The sequence below is a fragment of the Panthera pardus genome, unplaced genomic scaffold (genome assembly GCF_024362965.1).
Source record: "Panthera pardus isolate Hobbes unplaced genomic scaffold, ASM2436296v1 HiC_scaffold_20, whole genome shotgun sequence".
Taxonomy (NCBI): domain Eukaryota; kingdom Metazoa; phylum Chordata; class Mammalia; order Carnivora; family Felidae; genus Panthera; species Panthera pardus.
Genome location: NW_026526766.1, coordinates 28895346 through 28913146, shown reverse-complemented (window position 1 = coordinate 28913146; position 17801 = coordinate 28895346). Strand labels below are relative to the sequence as shown.

General features: G+C 41.3%; 1 protein-coding gene across 13 annotated transcripts in view; it reads right to left on the bottom strand.

Moving 5' to 3' along the window:
- Nucleotides 1-17801, bottom strand: part of AOPEP (aminopeptidase O (putative)) — a 342850-nt gene that overhangs the window by 77261 nt on the left and 247788 nt on the right. The gene's annotated exons all lie outside the window — the stretch shown is intronic.

Genomic DNA, 17801 nt, shown 5'->3' with positions numbered 1-17801 from the left:
TATTTTACACAAAGAGGAGCTTCTTAATGGACACATCAGAGTGGAAAACTTTATTTTATCCCTTCATCCCATATTCATAACTGGACTACTTAAAATTACATTGATGATGCACTTATATGTCCTAAAATAAACAACAGGTCTGCTCAAATGGGGGATTCTTAAGTGTTTGTGCTTCCAGGAATACAAAGAAAAAAAAAAGTCACTCTATAGAGTTAGATAGGCATATTAGCCATTTTGTATCATTACTAGCTAAGTGCTATGAAATGCATGCTCATTTGGTAAAGATTTTTCAAAGTGGTGGTGAATCCTTATGTAATGTACAACTATCATATACAATTTTTCACTGTAAAAGAAATGCATAAAAATAGTGAATGTCTTGCAAATTTCCAGTGCACAGTACACATAGGCAGATAAAAGTTACAAATGATGAAGTGGATTATGTATATTCAGAGCTGCTTAATTTTAAATGGAAACAAAACCTTGAACTATTTGAGCTTCCACGCTGCTAATTACAGTTCCAGAATCAATAGAAATCTATATACTGGTAAACACTTCCCTTTACTCACTAGAATTTTTTTCCTTGGGAATTCACTATCCCTAAGAACTCTGCTACAAATCGTTCAACACTGATGCATTAAAACAGCACCCTGCCTAAAGTGGACCTTCCTTAAGTATCCTTTTTGTTGACTTATCAAAAATTTTTTGACACGTAGCCTTAAAAGAAACAAAAAACAAAATAAATTCCAACAATCCAGTAGCAGGAATGGATAACTATTGAAAATTAAATCCGACACAGATTTCTATGAAAATCTGTTTTTACAGCTGGATAGTTAGTACTTGAAGGCTTGTTTTCCCTTATAATTCTCATCTTATTGTAGTCTCAGATACACACACACACACACACACACACACACACACACACGATTGTTCCTCATTCTAAAAATCCCACTGAGCTGCTGGAAAGATCTTAGGAATGGAGACCTGGGAACCCCGTCTTGCTGCCTGTTAACAGTCTTCTGTCTTCCTAGCCTGTGGCTCATGGAGAACCTAATGGCTTCTGGCATAAGCTGAGCAAAGGAAAGAATCCTACTGTCATTCTGTTCTACTACTACTTTGAGTAGATAAAAGCTATGGTCCATTCTAAGTTCCTCCTAACTTGTCTCTTTTGTACTCATGCACCCTCATGACCACACCCATGATCCATCCTCCATGGAGAAGTCAGAAGAATATTTCCAAAGGTAGTTCAAATGATATCACTTTGCTTCACCAAGAATGTACTTCTTTCTCTTCTCTGCCTGGCTGGCTCCTACTTATTAACAACAACTCCAGAAAGGTCTTTCTTTATTCCCCAATCCAAATTATGTCACCCCTGCTATTCCTTCTAATAGCATCCTGTTTATTTCTTTTAAATTGCTTATCTTTTAGAGCTATTAAATTTTTTTTTATTTTTAATTAAGACTTTATTTTTTAGAGCAGTTAACAGAAAAATTTATGCAGAAAGCAGAGTTTTCATATGCCAACATAACACACAGTTTTCTCTGTTACTAACATCTTGCATTACTGTGCTGCATGTTACAATTCATGAACCAATATTTGATCCATCATTAGTAACTACAGCCCATGGTTTACATTAGGGCTTGCTCTGTGTTGTACATTCTATTAGAGCTATTTTTTATTAATTTGTTGAATGTCTATCTCCCCAATTGGCTTTAAAGTCCAGGAAGAAAAAAAAATAAAGTCCAGGAAGAAAGAGATACTGTCTCTTTTCTTGTTGATTTTTGTCCAGTCAATAAAAACACTGCTGGCACATAGTAGATACGAAATACGTATGTTAAGTAAGTGAGTGGAAGACATAGGAACAAATGGCTGAATGAATAGCGTATGAAATTTCAAGGGGAAGAGTCTCAAGATGAAGATCTTTCTAATTAGCTCCTGTTTGTTTTTCCACTAAAATACCTTGTTTTGTAAAGAGCACAAAATTGTGCATTTTTTAAAGAGAAAGACCATGGACCTCAGTTCATTGCTAGGGTACTTCTAAAATGACTTAAAAAAAATAAAAACAGAAAAGCAAAAAGAAAATAAAAATAGAAATGAGAAATAAAGATTCCTAATTCCCTAATATTAATCATAAAAATTATATTCTAAAATGGTGCTAGCAGCTGAATTTAATTTGGAATAAAACAGTAACATATTTCAAAATTATTGGGAAAATATTATTAGAAAAATTTTAATTCTTTTTTTGTGTTCAATATAACTTCCACACATTTCTCCTTTTGCCCACCTGAATCTCTCTTTCTTCATGGGCTGACCCTGACAAAGGTAAGGTGTGGAGAAACTGGAAGAAGACCACTTTTTAAAAATTGGAATTCCGTAGTCAGGGATGGATAGTCTAATAACTATCTTTAAGAAAGTGGTGAAAGCACTTTAAAGCTATCTTTTAAAAACAGATGTTTTCTATTTGAATTATGTTTTGAAAAATGTTTCGTCTAGTAGAGATGCAAGTTTTGAAAGGAAGTTGTTCTAAGAAACTTTCTTGTCAATGCAGTTTATAATAGCTGAAGACAATTTCAGAGGCTGAGGAAAATGCCATTGCTTTAGAATAAAAGCATTACTTAATCTAGTGGCTGGAGACTACTTTTGGAGAGAAAACCTTTTTCTGTTTTTTTTGTTTGTTTGTTTTGGTTTTGTTGTTGTTGTTGTTGTTAAGAGGAAATGACTCCTTTCACTGGAATAAGATAGTGATATCAATGTCGTGTTGTTAGGATGGATATGTGCTTCTGTTTCATGATGAGCTATAGTCCGGAGGAATGAGAAGCAGCAGCACACTTTCTTAGTCACCTAGAAGGCCGAAAGGGCAGACAAGGGGAGCCCTTTAATTAGTCCAAACAGCCTCAGATGGCAAATTACACTCCCTTGGGCACAGCAGAGGAAAAACTATCTACTGTAAGAAGTCAAAAGACCTTTTAATACCAAACAAGGTAGAGAGGTCCAGAAGCTTTTGCTGGTTTCAGAAGGGATCTATAGCCAACATATATCAAGGGTAAATGGAAAAGTAAGCATCTACACAAAACTGGAAATAAAATCAAGGCTAGTTTAAGTTGCAAATAACAACAAGGAAGTAATCCTGATTGGGGTCAAAGTTCTCATATGTCTATGTCTTTAAACTTTGCTCTACCATTTTAGAATGTAGCATTCCTTTATGATATCTTTTGTTTGATTTTAGAAAAGCTATAATTTCTATTATTGCCCATTTTGTGTCTCTGTAAGAATGAATGCCTAATTCTCTCTCACAAGGATTTTGGCCCTGCCCAATGGACCTCTTAGTGGAATCCTTATAAAGCATGGTTTTCAAAAAAGGAAATCCTTCCCACATTTGTTCTGCAGTGAACGGGCTCACAGAACCTCTTTCTCTCAGCTATCATAACCCCAAACTGTTAGAAACTTTTACGGAACATGCCTGAGGGAACATGCTTGGTTCTTGCATTGGTAGATCCCCTCTGAGAATCTGAAGCATTAGCTATCAGCTGTTGGCACCCTAGGAAAAAAAATACCCCTACAACACACACGGTCCCCTACCCACTTCCTCCACACACATCAATTGTCAGAAGGTTTACAGATTTTTCTGATTGACCAAACCCTTACCCTAGATACTCTAAGATCCTTTTGGATTAGAGCAGACCACCATACAGCTGGCGCAGGAACTACATCTTACTGGTGCTCTGTGAAATTCCTTTTATCGCATTATGTTCTGGTAAGAAGCCATCAACCTTTATTGAGGCACATTATAAGAAACAGCCCCATAAAATCCATCACAATGTTTACCGTAAGGATGGTTTCAGAGGATTGTCTATTACATTAAAGAGTAATTTTCTGAGAGGACCCACAGGAAAAACTTCTCCCTGGTATCAACATCAGGAATAGCTGGACTGAGGCACCTGGTTTGTTTTACCTCATGAACACTGCAAATTGATCCCTTTTCCCTCTTCTAGAAAATTCTGTGACCTTACACTAAACCAAGCATAGGAACTGCAGGGAGTGCATACTGTATGCTAATTTAATTCCTGGCCCCATCTTATTTTCTTGCCATTATTTTCACATTGCTTCATTTTTAATATTTTAATTTATTTTTATCATTCTGTATTTTGCTTTGGAAGCTGTCTTAACTCTGTTTTGGGCAAGGAGGAATAAGAATAAATAAAATATTCTTGGTTTATTTTTTCTTTCTTTAATTTTCTTTTTTTTTTTTCTGGGAGAGGAAGGGGGTCTGGAAAAAATGTTATGGTTCTAATATTTCTCTCCATTAAAAACACTTAGAAGTGAAGCACAAAAGGTAAGGACGTATGATTATAGTCATAAAATTCAAGGGAAAAAACTGTTAAAATATAAAACAAAAGTAAATACAGTGCTATACAGACATCACACTGAAATACTATAAAAATGTTAACCAACCAAGTATTTTATCTTTTTTGATATCAAAACCAGAGGAAATGAGCTCTGACCTCCAGAAGAAGAATGTAGACTGGACATATGGACAGGTTAGTCACTTAACAAATGTACTGAGAGCCTACTGCAAAACAGAACACTAGCTTGTGAACACAGAGATGAGTAAGACACGGTCCCTCACCTCAGGACACACATGTGACCAGGCAGTGACACGGCATGGTAGCAGGAGCATGCAGACAGCCTTTGAATCCAGGCTCTGCCACATATCCATCGTGTGAGGTCTAAGCCTCCTTTCTTAGAGAGTTGTGAAAATCGAGAGACACATGTGATGTGCAGTTGTTATTTATCAAATTCTAGACTGTTAAAACTAAGACTACAACATCGCTAGAAGCTGGACAGAAGAGACCTTAAGACACAAAAAGTACTGAACTGCTACGTATATCAGAGATGACGGAACCTCAGAACTGGTAGAAAGAACCAGGGTGGTCAATTTTGTAAGGCTTGCAAAGTGCTTCCACATGTAGGCCATTCTGTTTGTTTCCCACACAGTCCCATTTTCAGGATGAAGAAACTGAGTCTTGGGGAATTTTTGGACCTTAAAAAAATTTTTTTTCATGTTTATTTATTTTGTAAGAGAGAGAGGGAGTAGGGGAGGGGCAGAGAGAGAGAGACAGAGAGAGAGAGAGAGAGAGAGAGAGAGAGAGAGAGAGAATCCCAAGCAGGCTCCATGCTGTCAATGCAGAGCCCAACATGGGGCTTGATCTCATGAACCCTGAGATCATGACCTGAGCTGAGATCAAGTTGGACGCTTCACTGACTCAGCCACCCAGGTGCCCCTGTATCTTTTTTTTTTAAGATTTTATTTTTAAGCAATCTCTACACCCAACGTGGGACTTGAACTTACAACTCCAAGATCAAGAATCACATGCTCTACCAACTGAGCCAGCCAGGTGTCCTAAATTTTCCTGTATTTAGTACTTAATATTGTGTGGCCCTTAGATCTCCTGGCTGTAAATGTAGTACTCTTTCTACTCTAGCATGAGAGCTTAAGGAACATCTAGCATGACTGTCTTACTTTAAAATAGTTGCTTATTATGTGGATCCGATCAACGTCAGATCAAAACACAGCCCATAAAATATTATCCCATACCATAAAAATCCATTGAAATGGCCATTTCAGAAAACAGATATTGTATACCCCTTCAGCATCTGTATGACTGCAATTCTTTACAGAAGCTTAACATTCACGGACACTTTGACCTTAAAGAGTTTCACAGGTGAAATATAAAGTTTTTTAGGTGTGGCTTTAGATCAGTGGGTCCCCTGACTGCTTCTTAGAATCACCAGGAGGATTTACAAATCCCAATGCCCAGGTGGCACTCCAGACCATTTAAATTCACATCCTGAGAGTGGAACCCTGGCATCAGTCATTTTTAAAGCCTTCTCCACCCCCATGCCTCCCCCGTGATTCCACTGTACTGCCAGTGGTGAGAACCCCTGGTTTAGATCATTTTAATGATGACCTATCTCTAACAAGTTACTATTAAGAAATTCCAGATGTTTGGGAGACATCTAAATTTCAAGGTCAGTGCCACAGAGGACAGCCATCTATTAAGTTCTATTTCAATAAGTCTCTGGGTAGTCAGCAGACACAATGCTGTCAGCCTGACCCAGCGTAGCATTTCCTATAGTTTACACATAGGGATGAACTTCTCAGCAAGATTAGTTAAGTACACACATAGACAAAAGATTGAAAAGAAATGGAAGATCTCAACACTAACCAGAAGGGAGGCAAGAATGGATGGGTATTTGGCTTTTCAGAATTTTTTCCAGGTTCGCAGTTAATACAATTCTGGATCCTGAGTGGAAGCAGCATAGATCCTTGCCTTTCAGGGAACCTGGAAAGCTGTATATATGAGGTGGTTATTTCCCCACTCATCCCCTGTAGACAATGTTCTAATTATGTCGGTGGCTGCCACCTATTCCCTGGAAACAAATATCTTGCATTTGGAAGACTTCTGGCCATGATTAAGGGTCAGTGTGAACCAATGGAAAAGACCCTTCGTTATGTGCAAAAGCTACTGTTCTGCACAGGAAGCAACCCAGGTTGATCCTGCTTAGTGTTGGACACCATCCTCTTACCAGATGGGCTTCCTTATATAGAAAAACACACTACAATGATGCTATAGGAAAACTACTCTGGCAACAAGCCTTACAGAAGATATTAGTTACTATTTTTTAAAAGCATAAACATATATGTTAGTATTTCAGTAGCTTGAAAAGCAAATGCTCATGCCTAGGTCCCTTTGGTTATTCCCTAAGATGGAGTGGGTGTGGTACCTGTAAATATTTGCACTGGGAGTGCCTTGTGCTTCATGGTACCTTTAAAGGAGGCTATGCATTGGGAGTCTGGGGCCCCAGCATGTCTATTTTTAAAAACATTGGCACTCAGACTGGCTTGCCTCTCATCTGGCCTCCCAAGAGAACCCAATGAAGTCACAATTTGCAAACAAGCACAATGGGCCTAAATCATCCCACCTCTGTTCAGAAGTAAGAACACACACACACACACACACACACACACACACACACACCACAGAGTAAGGAAAGTAAAATCCATCACAATGGGAGGGTGGGTAGGATGGCTGTCCCAAATATAAATAATACATGAGAAAAAGCTATTTTCCAGACTGTTTGTTCACCAAACATTTAGATCCATAGAAGAGGTGTTCCAGGAAAACAACGGGAAGGGCCGGAATTAATTGGCTGCTAATCTCTTCACTTTTTGTAGGATGTTTCCTCCAGCAGTGGATTAAATCAATGTTTAATGCTACACAGGCTCAGCTGTGTCCATATTAGGAAAGCCCAAGCTCACATCTCTTTCTCAGTGAAGAAAGGACCCAGCCTCCCTCCTTTGCTCCACTTCCACCCCCCTGCCTGTGTAGGTGGGAGAGTAGGAGCCAGGGAATGTGAACTTGATCCAGCATTGATCAGCCAAGCAGCAAACTCTCATTGTTCTTTAGATACCAAACATAACTTCTCTCTACTAGGGATCAACCCAGCCATTCTGCATACAACACAGCTTTTGTGCTCAGTAGTAGGAGAGATGAAAAAGAACCACAAAGAACATTAAAGCTTTATTAGCCTCATCATAAGCACCTAATATGCAGAATTTAAGAATCTACCCAGGGAATTCATATTCATATTAACATTACGTATGTTAGATTCTCTTAAACCTAACAATCTGCTGGTCATTTCTGTCTTTACAATTATGGATTTCAATTTATACCATAAATACTGAGGTCTGCTTTAGTTTTGCCTTCCATCTGAACATTTCTTACCTCACTGCCTTGCTCTCTGAGGTCCAAGAGCATTGGAAACCAGGCTAATATACCACTAGATATGCTGTTGTTGCTTTTAAGTGCTGTCTTATGAATGTGGCTTAACAATCTTTGTACAAAGCCATGTGTAATAAGAAATATACAGTTCAGAATTTAGACCTCAGCTACCTCCATCCTTGCCAGCTAGAAGCTGTGTAACCTCGGGCGTGTCACATGACCTCTAGGAGATTATGCTGTCTGTCTTGCAGAGCTGAGGATGAAATGAAATAGCCCATAAAGCAAGAGGCACAAAGATGGGCCGGTAGATGCTAATTCCCTTCCTCTTCCTCCCACCCCCCAGCCCCAGAACAAAAGCCTGGGCCGTATGTCTGATATTCTGAACTTAAGTAAACTTTCAAAGGTATCAAATCAATGAGATGTGACATCATGATACAAAGCCTCACCTGACCACCGCACAGATGTGATGCCACTGATGGGGCCTACGGTGATATGGCACGGCTGAGCTACAACGAACAAGTGCCTGTCCCTTCCCAAAGGACTGGTGGACATGAGGAAGCAAGTTCTCTTTCTCATGTGCCTTATTATAAAGGGGATCATTCTGTTTCTGGTCCCATCTCTCTCAAAACAATAAGCCCACTGTTGTTCTAAGAATATTGTAAAATGAAATTTGATATTTCCAAATTGTTCTCTGAAGGTACCAATATGACCAGGTGTTAGATGCAAAAACATCTAAAATCCTGATAGTAGCTACGTGCATTTAAAGCTAATGTAATAATTAAGAAGAGAGAAAGATTAAATTGATAAATACAATTCTACACAGAGCTATCTAACCTACATGTTCTTGGATTTACCCATTTACAGGTTTTTTTTTTAATGTTTATTTACTTATTTATTTTGAGAGCGAGAAAGTGAGCAGGGGAGGGGTGGAGAGAGAAGGGAGAGTCCCAAGCAGGCTCTGCACTGTTAGCACAGAGCCCGACACACAGCTCCACCTCACAAACCGTGAGATCGTTACCTGAGCTGAAATCAAGAGTCAGACACTTAACCAACTGAGTCACTCAGGCGCCCCCATTTACACTTTCATTCACTAGATGCATTTATACAAAACTCAGGCAGACATCTTTCAGTCACAAAATCACCGACAGCGATGAAGAAATACAATCTGAGGAGGAGAAACTCAGCAAGAACTCTGGAGAAGCCAACTTTCCAATAAGTATAACCAGGAAGAGTCTTACAGAGAACGTATCTTTGTCTGGCCACAAGGAATATGAAAAGTGACTGCACACACAACTGAGGAAAAAGGAAGAGAATACAGAGCAAAGGAGATGAAGACCAGAGGAGCTGCCAACAGGGAAGACAACCTCTCCCCATAAACAGGCCATGGGAGTGAGGGCCTTTCTCTCCAGTTCAACCCTATTATCACTTGTTGCCCTGGAGTCTTAGCCCCCAAGTCTGATGTATTGACTCTGGTCTCCCTTCCATGCATTTTCATGCCAATAAAGTTGCTGAGATTAAGAAGTGAATTGTGAAGGTTCCTGGCATAAATAATGTCGTATTGCAAGGTCAGGACTAATGACAACCAGGATGCCCTAAATGCTCTTTAAGAAAAACCATCTGATCTATGTAGCTCTCAATGTGGTTTGAAATTCCCTTAGCCTACAAAGGAAAATATTTTTAGCATGTAGCACACTTTGTAACAGACATATAAATGCACTGAAAATATAATTTTAGGAAAGCATCTGGGTTTGATCATTTCTTGTTATACCTCAATGCCAAATAGGTTCTACTTTGTCAATATAAGGAATATTGCAACATTCTGTTACAAGCTCAGCGATCACTGTAGCAATTTCTCATAAACATTTCATTACTGGCTCTGCTTGGTTTTATTTTTTAAAGTGGTAAATAATCTACAGATTTAAATATAAAAGCAGCATAAAAAATGAGATGCTCCTTCTGGACCATTTGGCCCCAATGTCTTCCTCTCCCAGAACTCACTGGACATTTTTCCCCCCAAGGTCATCTGGACAACAGACATAAGTGAATATTTATTTTTATGGCTCAAAATGTGTCCTAAAAATAATAGTTGCCTCTGTCTAAGGTAAACTCACCTGCAGCTTTTATTGATCTGCAGGCATTTCAAGACATCGACAACCCTGGCAAAAAAATTTTTTTCACCTCCTGCTGGCCAAACAGGTCTGTGAATAACTGATTTGCAATAGAAGTAAATGCCTATTCTTCAATAATCAGCCAGCCTAAACGCTCTTGCAGATTGATTATTACCTATGATTTCTCCTAATAATCATTTCAAATAGCAATGTGCCAACTGAAGAGCAAAGAAATGCACACACAAGATTTCTTGAGAGTATACCTTTGTAAAACACCACTCAGGAGGAAACATATGAAAACTCTCCCAATACCACTCCAAACTAAGGGCAATTCCACAGATTCCCAGGTAAGAAAGGAAGATGCTTAGAGGAAAAGCAAATCCCAACTTTGCTCCTCTCAGAGGCCACCAGGTTCATCTGGAGCTCACAGCTCAGCCAGGTACTGGGCACAGCATACGGTAAAAAAGTGGCTCTGACCTTCACCCAAGCCAGTGCCCCCCATTCCCCAAAGAAGCAGGAAGGGCTCAGAGAAGGCAAGTGGTTCACCCAAGGCCACACAGCTTAGTGCAGTACAGGACTGCTTGCAAAGCTGCATCTAATGTATCAGTTGCCTCCTGCATCCAATATAGGATTAGGTTTGCAGAACAAAAATTCACTACAGCGTGCTTTGTGAAAACAGCAAATTGGATACACCATAACTGACTCTCCTCTCCCACCCAGCCTCTGTTCCTGCTCCTTAACCTCAAAATAATGCAGCCTTGCATTTTATGCATCAAATTGTCTGGACCCCACTTAGATATGGTGGTGGTAGTTATAAATAGGATCAGCAGCAGAAACACTGAGCCTGTGAAGGCCCAAGCTGGAAGGCCGACCTGGAAGGACAGGGTCTGCTGTTGAATGAGCCGAACACACCCACTGCCAAGTGCCAATAAATCACAGACAACTGTCATACAGAGATATGTGTGTGACATGCTGTCCTGTTTTAAACACATATTTGGATTTGGGAAGTTTGACAATCACGAACTATTATCCTGACCTGCGATACACTTGCTGGTGGGTCACCATCGGGCCGTGCACCCCAATGCTCTCCTGCTCTGGGGAAGTGGAGGGGACAAAATAAGGGCAAAAGCCAGGGACTCTAGTTGGAATTTGCTTTTGAATGCAAGTAAGAAGATAAAGGATGCATCCCTTAAATGCTTTAGAAAGTACATAAGCACACATTTTTGTTAGACCAATTGCTTTTTCTCATTTGTTATCTTGGTGACCTGATATTTATTACCTAATTTAGTTGCCATTTCAAGGGAGGCATAGCTATGTCTTTCTAAAGGCAAAGACCTAAACTCATCTCTACACACACTCCTATTTTTCACACCAAAAAATGCCGTAAAGCCATAAATTTCCCATGCAAAGTAGTCAGTCAGATACACAGGGCTACTATTTAGAAACATCCATTGGAAGAAGGATGTATATACACCATGGCACACACTTACAAAAAGCCCTGGAAAGTGAGGTTCATATTACTGCATGCACTAGGCACATTTTTGCCCACTAAAGAATAAAGAACAGATTTAGGAAAAGGAGCAGTCATTAGTTACATTAAAAATCACCACCGCTCAGAGCTCCCTGCTGTATTCATTTGTTATCTCTTCATAAGTCTTGTAAAACTGAAGACAAGGATGGGATCAAGCTGATTTGGATTAAAAGTAACACTGCTAAAAACACAAAATACCTTACTTGGATGGACAGACGATTGAGGGTCCTAGAGCTGAGCTGTGGCACTGTCATCCACAAGAGCTATCAGCTTGGGCAGATCAGGCCACCACTCCTGGGGTGCAGCTCCCCCATAGGAGAAAAAATGAGCTCCTCACCAAGACTTGCTCCTGTCTAGGATTCTAAAGCAGACTGAAGGCTGTGCAACACCAGAAAAGACTAATATTTAACCAGGAAGCAATAGAGGCCACACCCAAGAAGCACATACCACGCGCATAGTAAATATACACCTATTTTGTACGACATAATGTCTTTCCACAAAAGAGAAGGGGAAAAAAAGGCCTGTGGCCTAAAATCAGCCAAGTGTTCCTAATAGCTTTCCTTGTCAGCAGGTGCTCTGGCGGCAGGTGCTGGCGGAAGTCCCTGTGAGCATCGTGGAGGGCCATCAGAGCCGCTGCCCAGAGGCATGGGATGCAGAGCTGAACATCAGTATGTGCAACAATGCTGTGCAATGTCAAAGTGCCAAGGGGCCCTGTGTGTGTGTGGGTGTGTGGGTGTGCAACAAGTGCACAAGTCGCCACACTACTGGGTCTCAGGGCTTTCCCCAGATGTGGGAAGAGTACAAGGCAAATACAGAATAACCAGCCTTTGCTAAAGAGTCTACAAGAATATGCCTTCAGGCTAATAAAACAGAGAATAGGGGCAGTTCTTCAAAAGTAGAATCAAATGCTTTTCTATTGACATAAAGGTTTACAACCTAAAGCTGATTATCTTTGTGCTAATTCTTTGAGTTTACATTGCTCCTTCTTTCCAGAGATGTCTCTCTATGAAATAGATAAAGCACCATTACAATGAAGTCCTGATAAGTGGTATCACTATGATTGCTGCGATGTCCTTACTTAGGTGAATCTCTCTCATGGGTGCACAGTATATATGAGCCTGAAAAACAAGTAACACCTGTAGATCCAAACATGGACTACCAGACTTTATACCTTGAGGCCAGTCACACTGGCTCCCTTGCACATGAGCTGGCTGACTTGTGACCCAGTGGGGCACAGCTGAGTCTCCTGCCTCCAGGCATGCAGTCTTCCAATGGACTTAGTCTCCTAGCTGAATGTGGCAAAGAAGTCAACCTCTTTGATTCCTCTCAGGTCTCAAACTCAGGGCAGAGGCCCCTTTTGCACACCTGGAAAAAATGGTTGGTTTGTAGATGCCCCCATGGGCCATGGGCTCATGAGCAGAGCTGTGTCCTTTCCGCTCCATAAGCCCACTGTCTAGCACAATGCGTGGCATAATGGTTGAACAAATAAACCCGAACCATACTGCCAAATAATTGGATTGCCCAGGAGGAATGTAAGACTAAAGGATCCTAAGAGCCTAGATTATACTCAGTGAATAAGAAAACTTCTTTTGATTCAATACATTCCAGAATATGACCTAATTATGAATTCTGTCAGTTGGTCCCAGCCCTACTTATGGAGAGCATCATTCACTAGGTAGGGTCTGAGCCCAGGGTCCGTAGTTTTAAACAGCTTCCTGGATGATTCTGATAACCAGGTCTCAGCACGACTGGGCTTCGTGGACTTGAGGATCTCTAACCCAAGCCCACAAAGCTATGGTTCTAGAAAATACCCACACTTATCTCTTTATTAAAAACCATGTGTGTAGACAGGCCCCTACCAACTGTCTCTATCAACTGGATGGAGCCAAATAGACTTTTCAAAGCTAGGGGCTCCTGCTTCCTTTTCCTTCTGGTTCAAAAGGAAGCAAATATTGTTTTTCTCTCCACAGTGTCACACCCTGATCATGTTAGTGTCCCTCTGGGCCAGTTCAGAATTTTTACTCTTTTTTTTTTTAATTGTTTTTCACCATTTATTTTTCAGAGAGAGAGAGACAGAGACAGAGTATGAGTGGGAGAGAGGGGCAGAGAGAGAGGGAGACACAGACTCTGAAGCAGGCTCCAGGATCTGAGCTGTCAGCACAGAGCCCAACATGGGGCTCACACTCACAGATCGGACTGTGAGGTCATGACCTGAGCCAGAGTTGGATGCTTAATAGACTGAACCACCCAGACGCCCCCAGAGTTTTTATTCTTTTTAAAGAAACAAGTTCTTAAATGCTCTTTACCCACCTGAGAGAGCCATTCCCATATGCCTTCCTGAGCTCACTTTAAAAATAGGTGTCCAGGGCACCTGGGTGGCTCAGTCTGTTAAGTGTCCGACCCTTGATCTCAGCTCAGGTCATGATCTCACAGTTTGGCGGGGGAGGGTTGGGATTCTCTCTCTCCCTTTCTCTGTCCCTCCCCTGCTCATGCAGATGTGTGCACTCTCTCTCTCAAAATAAATAGACTTAAAAAAAAATAAAAATAGATGTCCAATCTGAGATCCTAAAGGATGCAGGCCTCAGTCTAGGTCAATATCTTCAGTGTTTTCCCTCATCACTTAGCAGGATTCAGGCATGTTATCTGCATTACATGAACTTGTGCCTGTTTCACATGGCTTCTTACTTATTTCTCTGAGGGCACCTGTAGATATTTGTTGGCCCACTGCATGTGCTTTCTGGGGAGACACCATTGGCCATCCAGATACTGAATGATGCTTTTAAAAAGCATCCATGTAAATGAACAGCTCCTGGACATAAGAGTTCGAAGTTAAAAACTATGGAGTGAAAGTCACTCCCTCACTGTTCCTCTCACTTCCTGAAACTCCCTAGAACCCGAATGGAGGAGTGAGGCTTGGCCTTTCATCCAGGAGTCTTCCTTTTAGCCAGGCTGCTTGCACATCTGCAAGCCTCTGGCGGCCCTCAGTGGCTCTTGAATCTTGTGGGAACCCTCCAGCATCACATCCAAGTTCCTGTGCAGTCTGGCAGGGTCCTGCCTAACTAATCAATGCCCTTTGCAGATCCCACTCTCCACGAAAAGCAAGCAACAATAAACCTGTCCCTGACAAGGGAAATGGAAGGGGGAAAGATCACTATTCCAAACTGTGGCCAAAATGCATTCACCTAGAGCCCCTGGGTGGCTCAGCTGGTTAAGTGTCTGACTCTCTTGATTTCAGCTCAGGGTCATGGGATTGGGCCCTGTGTCGGGCTCCACACTGAGCATGGAGCCTGCTTAAGATTCTCTCTCCTTCTGCTCCTCTCCCCTGCTTTTGCACACGTTCTCTCTAAAAAGAAAAAAAATGCATTCACCAATTACATTTTTTTATCGCTACAAAAAAAAAATGCACTGACCCTTCTATTACTGCGGGCAGAATGACCTTGTTTAGAATGTGGCAGAGGCTGGGAGGGAGCAGGGAGTGACAGTGAGGCTCACTAGGAAGCTGCTTTCCCCCCTCCCTTCCATCAGGATACTGCCTCCATTCCTCTGGGATACTGCCTCCATTCCTCCATTCCTCTGGGCACTACCCACCGAGCCTTAATCATGCTTATGACAAACTGGTTCCTCAGCCCCGCCTCCCCATCATAGAGCTCTGACTCCAACATACATGCTCAGTTTTCTACCACCAGATGCTGGTTACGGCTCTCCTCCTGCCTGGAATGGCCTTCTCTCCTACGTGTCCTTCAAGATTGCCTTCAAATGGTACTTCAGCCCTCCCTGCTTCCACACATGGGAAATGACCTCTTTCTTCCAAATGCTAAACTTTAGTTCATTTTTCACAAGTTACTGCTTTCTGCCTTAGGTTGGTTATTTGTGTATCTGTTTTCCCTACTGAATTATTAAGCATGTTGAGGGCAAAGCCTGTGTTCTCTCATCTTTGAGTCATCCACAGTCCCTCATAAAGGACAGCCGTACAGGCTTTATTTGTGGGAAGAAGGGAGGGGACAGAGAGGGAAGGCACTGGAGTAGGTATGATTTCAGACCCTGGAAGATTCCTCTCACAAATCTCATCCATCTGGCCTGGGATGCTTCACAGCTCTGTAGAAGCCTAGGCTCCAACACAGTTACAAAGGAAATCTTCAAGGGAGAGGAGACACTTTTCATCCTTATTATTCCCTTGGAGTCTCCTCTTAGACTCTTGTGAATGAGATTCAAATTCTTTCTGGAAATCGGGTTTTGAAAGGGAGAGAAAAGAAGGAAGGACACAGAGCTTTCATTGGCACACCAAAGGGAAATGCCTCCTGTTTCCTCATGGTGCCTTATGCATTTAGACAGTGTCAGATCAGATGCCCCCACTAACACGCAATGCCCAGCACAGACCTTCAGTTGCCTAGTACTCTCTGGGAGAACAGACCCTTCCTTCCCATATTTCTTTCTCTCTCATTCCACAAGACAGAATGTCATTTGGGACCCTCCCAAAACTATAGACACCCAAAATATACATCCCTAGGGGAATAAAATATAGTGAGGTTGACTTGAGTGATTTTTATTGGCCATTTTGAAGGGATTCACAAGAAATGTGGAACTAATCAGGGAAGTGTTGGGAATAAACATTGCTAAGTACTGAAGTTTTCTCCCCAAAATCCACGTGTTGAAGTCCTAACCCTTAATACCTCAGAATGTGATTGTATTGGAGATAGGGCCTTTAAAAAGGTGATTAAGGTAAAATGAGATCACATTAGTAGGCTCTAATATAATCCAACTGGTGTCCTTATAAGAAGAGATTAGGACAGAGATCTGTACGAACACAGAAGAAGAGACCACGTGAGGACAAAGCAAAAAGGCGGCTGTATGTAAGCAAGGAAAGAGGCCTGAGGAGAAACCAAACCTGCCCACACCTTGATCTTGCACTTCCGGCCTCCCAAACCGTGAGATGATAAATGTCTGTTGCTTAAGCCTCCCAGTCTGTGGGATTTTGTTGTGGCAGCCTGAACTAATACGAGCATGAAGGCACAGACGCCTTCATGTAAAATCAGGCTACAAACGAAAACTCTCCGTCTCTTGTGACTGTGGAACAGTGTATCACTCTGAGGGGTTTATTCGATAAACCATGGTGACTCAACATTACAGGCCCTGCCCAAACTGAGGCCAGAGAATCTAGTCAATGTATCTCAAAGTACCCCTTACAAGATGTCTACTCACTTAGAAAACATGAGTCAAACCACTGGACAAAAATGACAGCAAAATTATTAGGAGCCCCCAAAGCTCACCTCATAATGGTAAATGCTATTATTGATTAAAAAAAAAAAAAAAAAAAGAACTAAGGCTCTCATAGCAGATATAATTCGAAAAATACAATTTCTCTGGAATTTGTAAAAAACAAACCAACCAGTCTCGGTTTTCTTGAATGACCATTACATGTAGAATTCTTGGGGCGCCTCGGTGGCTAGGTTGATTAAGCGTCCAACTTCGGCTCAGGTCATGATCTTGCAATTCGCGAGTTCGAGCCCTGCATCAGGCTCTATGCTGATGGCTCAGAGCCTGGAGCCTGCTTCGGATTCTGTGTCTCCCTTTCTTTCTGCCCCTCCCCCACTCATGCTCTGTTTCTCTCTCTCTCTCTTTCTCTCAAAAATAAACATTAAAAGAATTTAAATGTAGAATTCTTATAGACACCACTGAGATGGAGTATCCCAACGGGCCTTAAAATAATGTTGGTGTTATGGCACAAGAACAGACACTCAGACCAATGGAACAGAATAGAGAACTCAGAAATGGACCCACAAACGTATGGCCAACTAATCTTTGACAAAGCAGGAAAGAATATCCAATGGAATAAAGACAGTCTCTTCAGCAAGTGGTACTGAGAAAACTGGACAGCGACATGCAGAAGAGTGAACCTGGACCACTTTCTTACACCATACACAAAAAATAAAAAAATGGATGAAAGGCATCAACGTAAGACAGGAAGCCATCAAAATCCTCGAGGAGAAAGCAGGCAAAAACCTCTTTGATCTTGCCCGCAGCAACTTCTTACTCAACACGTCTCCGGAGGCAAGGGAAACAAAAGCAAAAATGAACTATTGGGACCTCATCAAAATAGAAAGCTTTTTTCTGCACAGCAAAGGAAACAATCAGCAAAACTAAAAGGCAACTGACAGAATGGGAGAAGATATTTGCAAATGACATATCAGATAAAGGGTTAGTATCCAAAATCTATAAAGAACTTATCAAATCAACACCCAAAAAACAAATAATCCAGTGAAGAAATGGGCAAAAGACATGAATAGACGTTTCTCCAAGGAAGACATCCAGATGGCCAACCGACACATGAAAAAATGCTCAACATCACTCATCATCAGGGAAATACAAATCAAAACCACAATG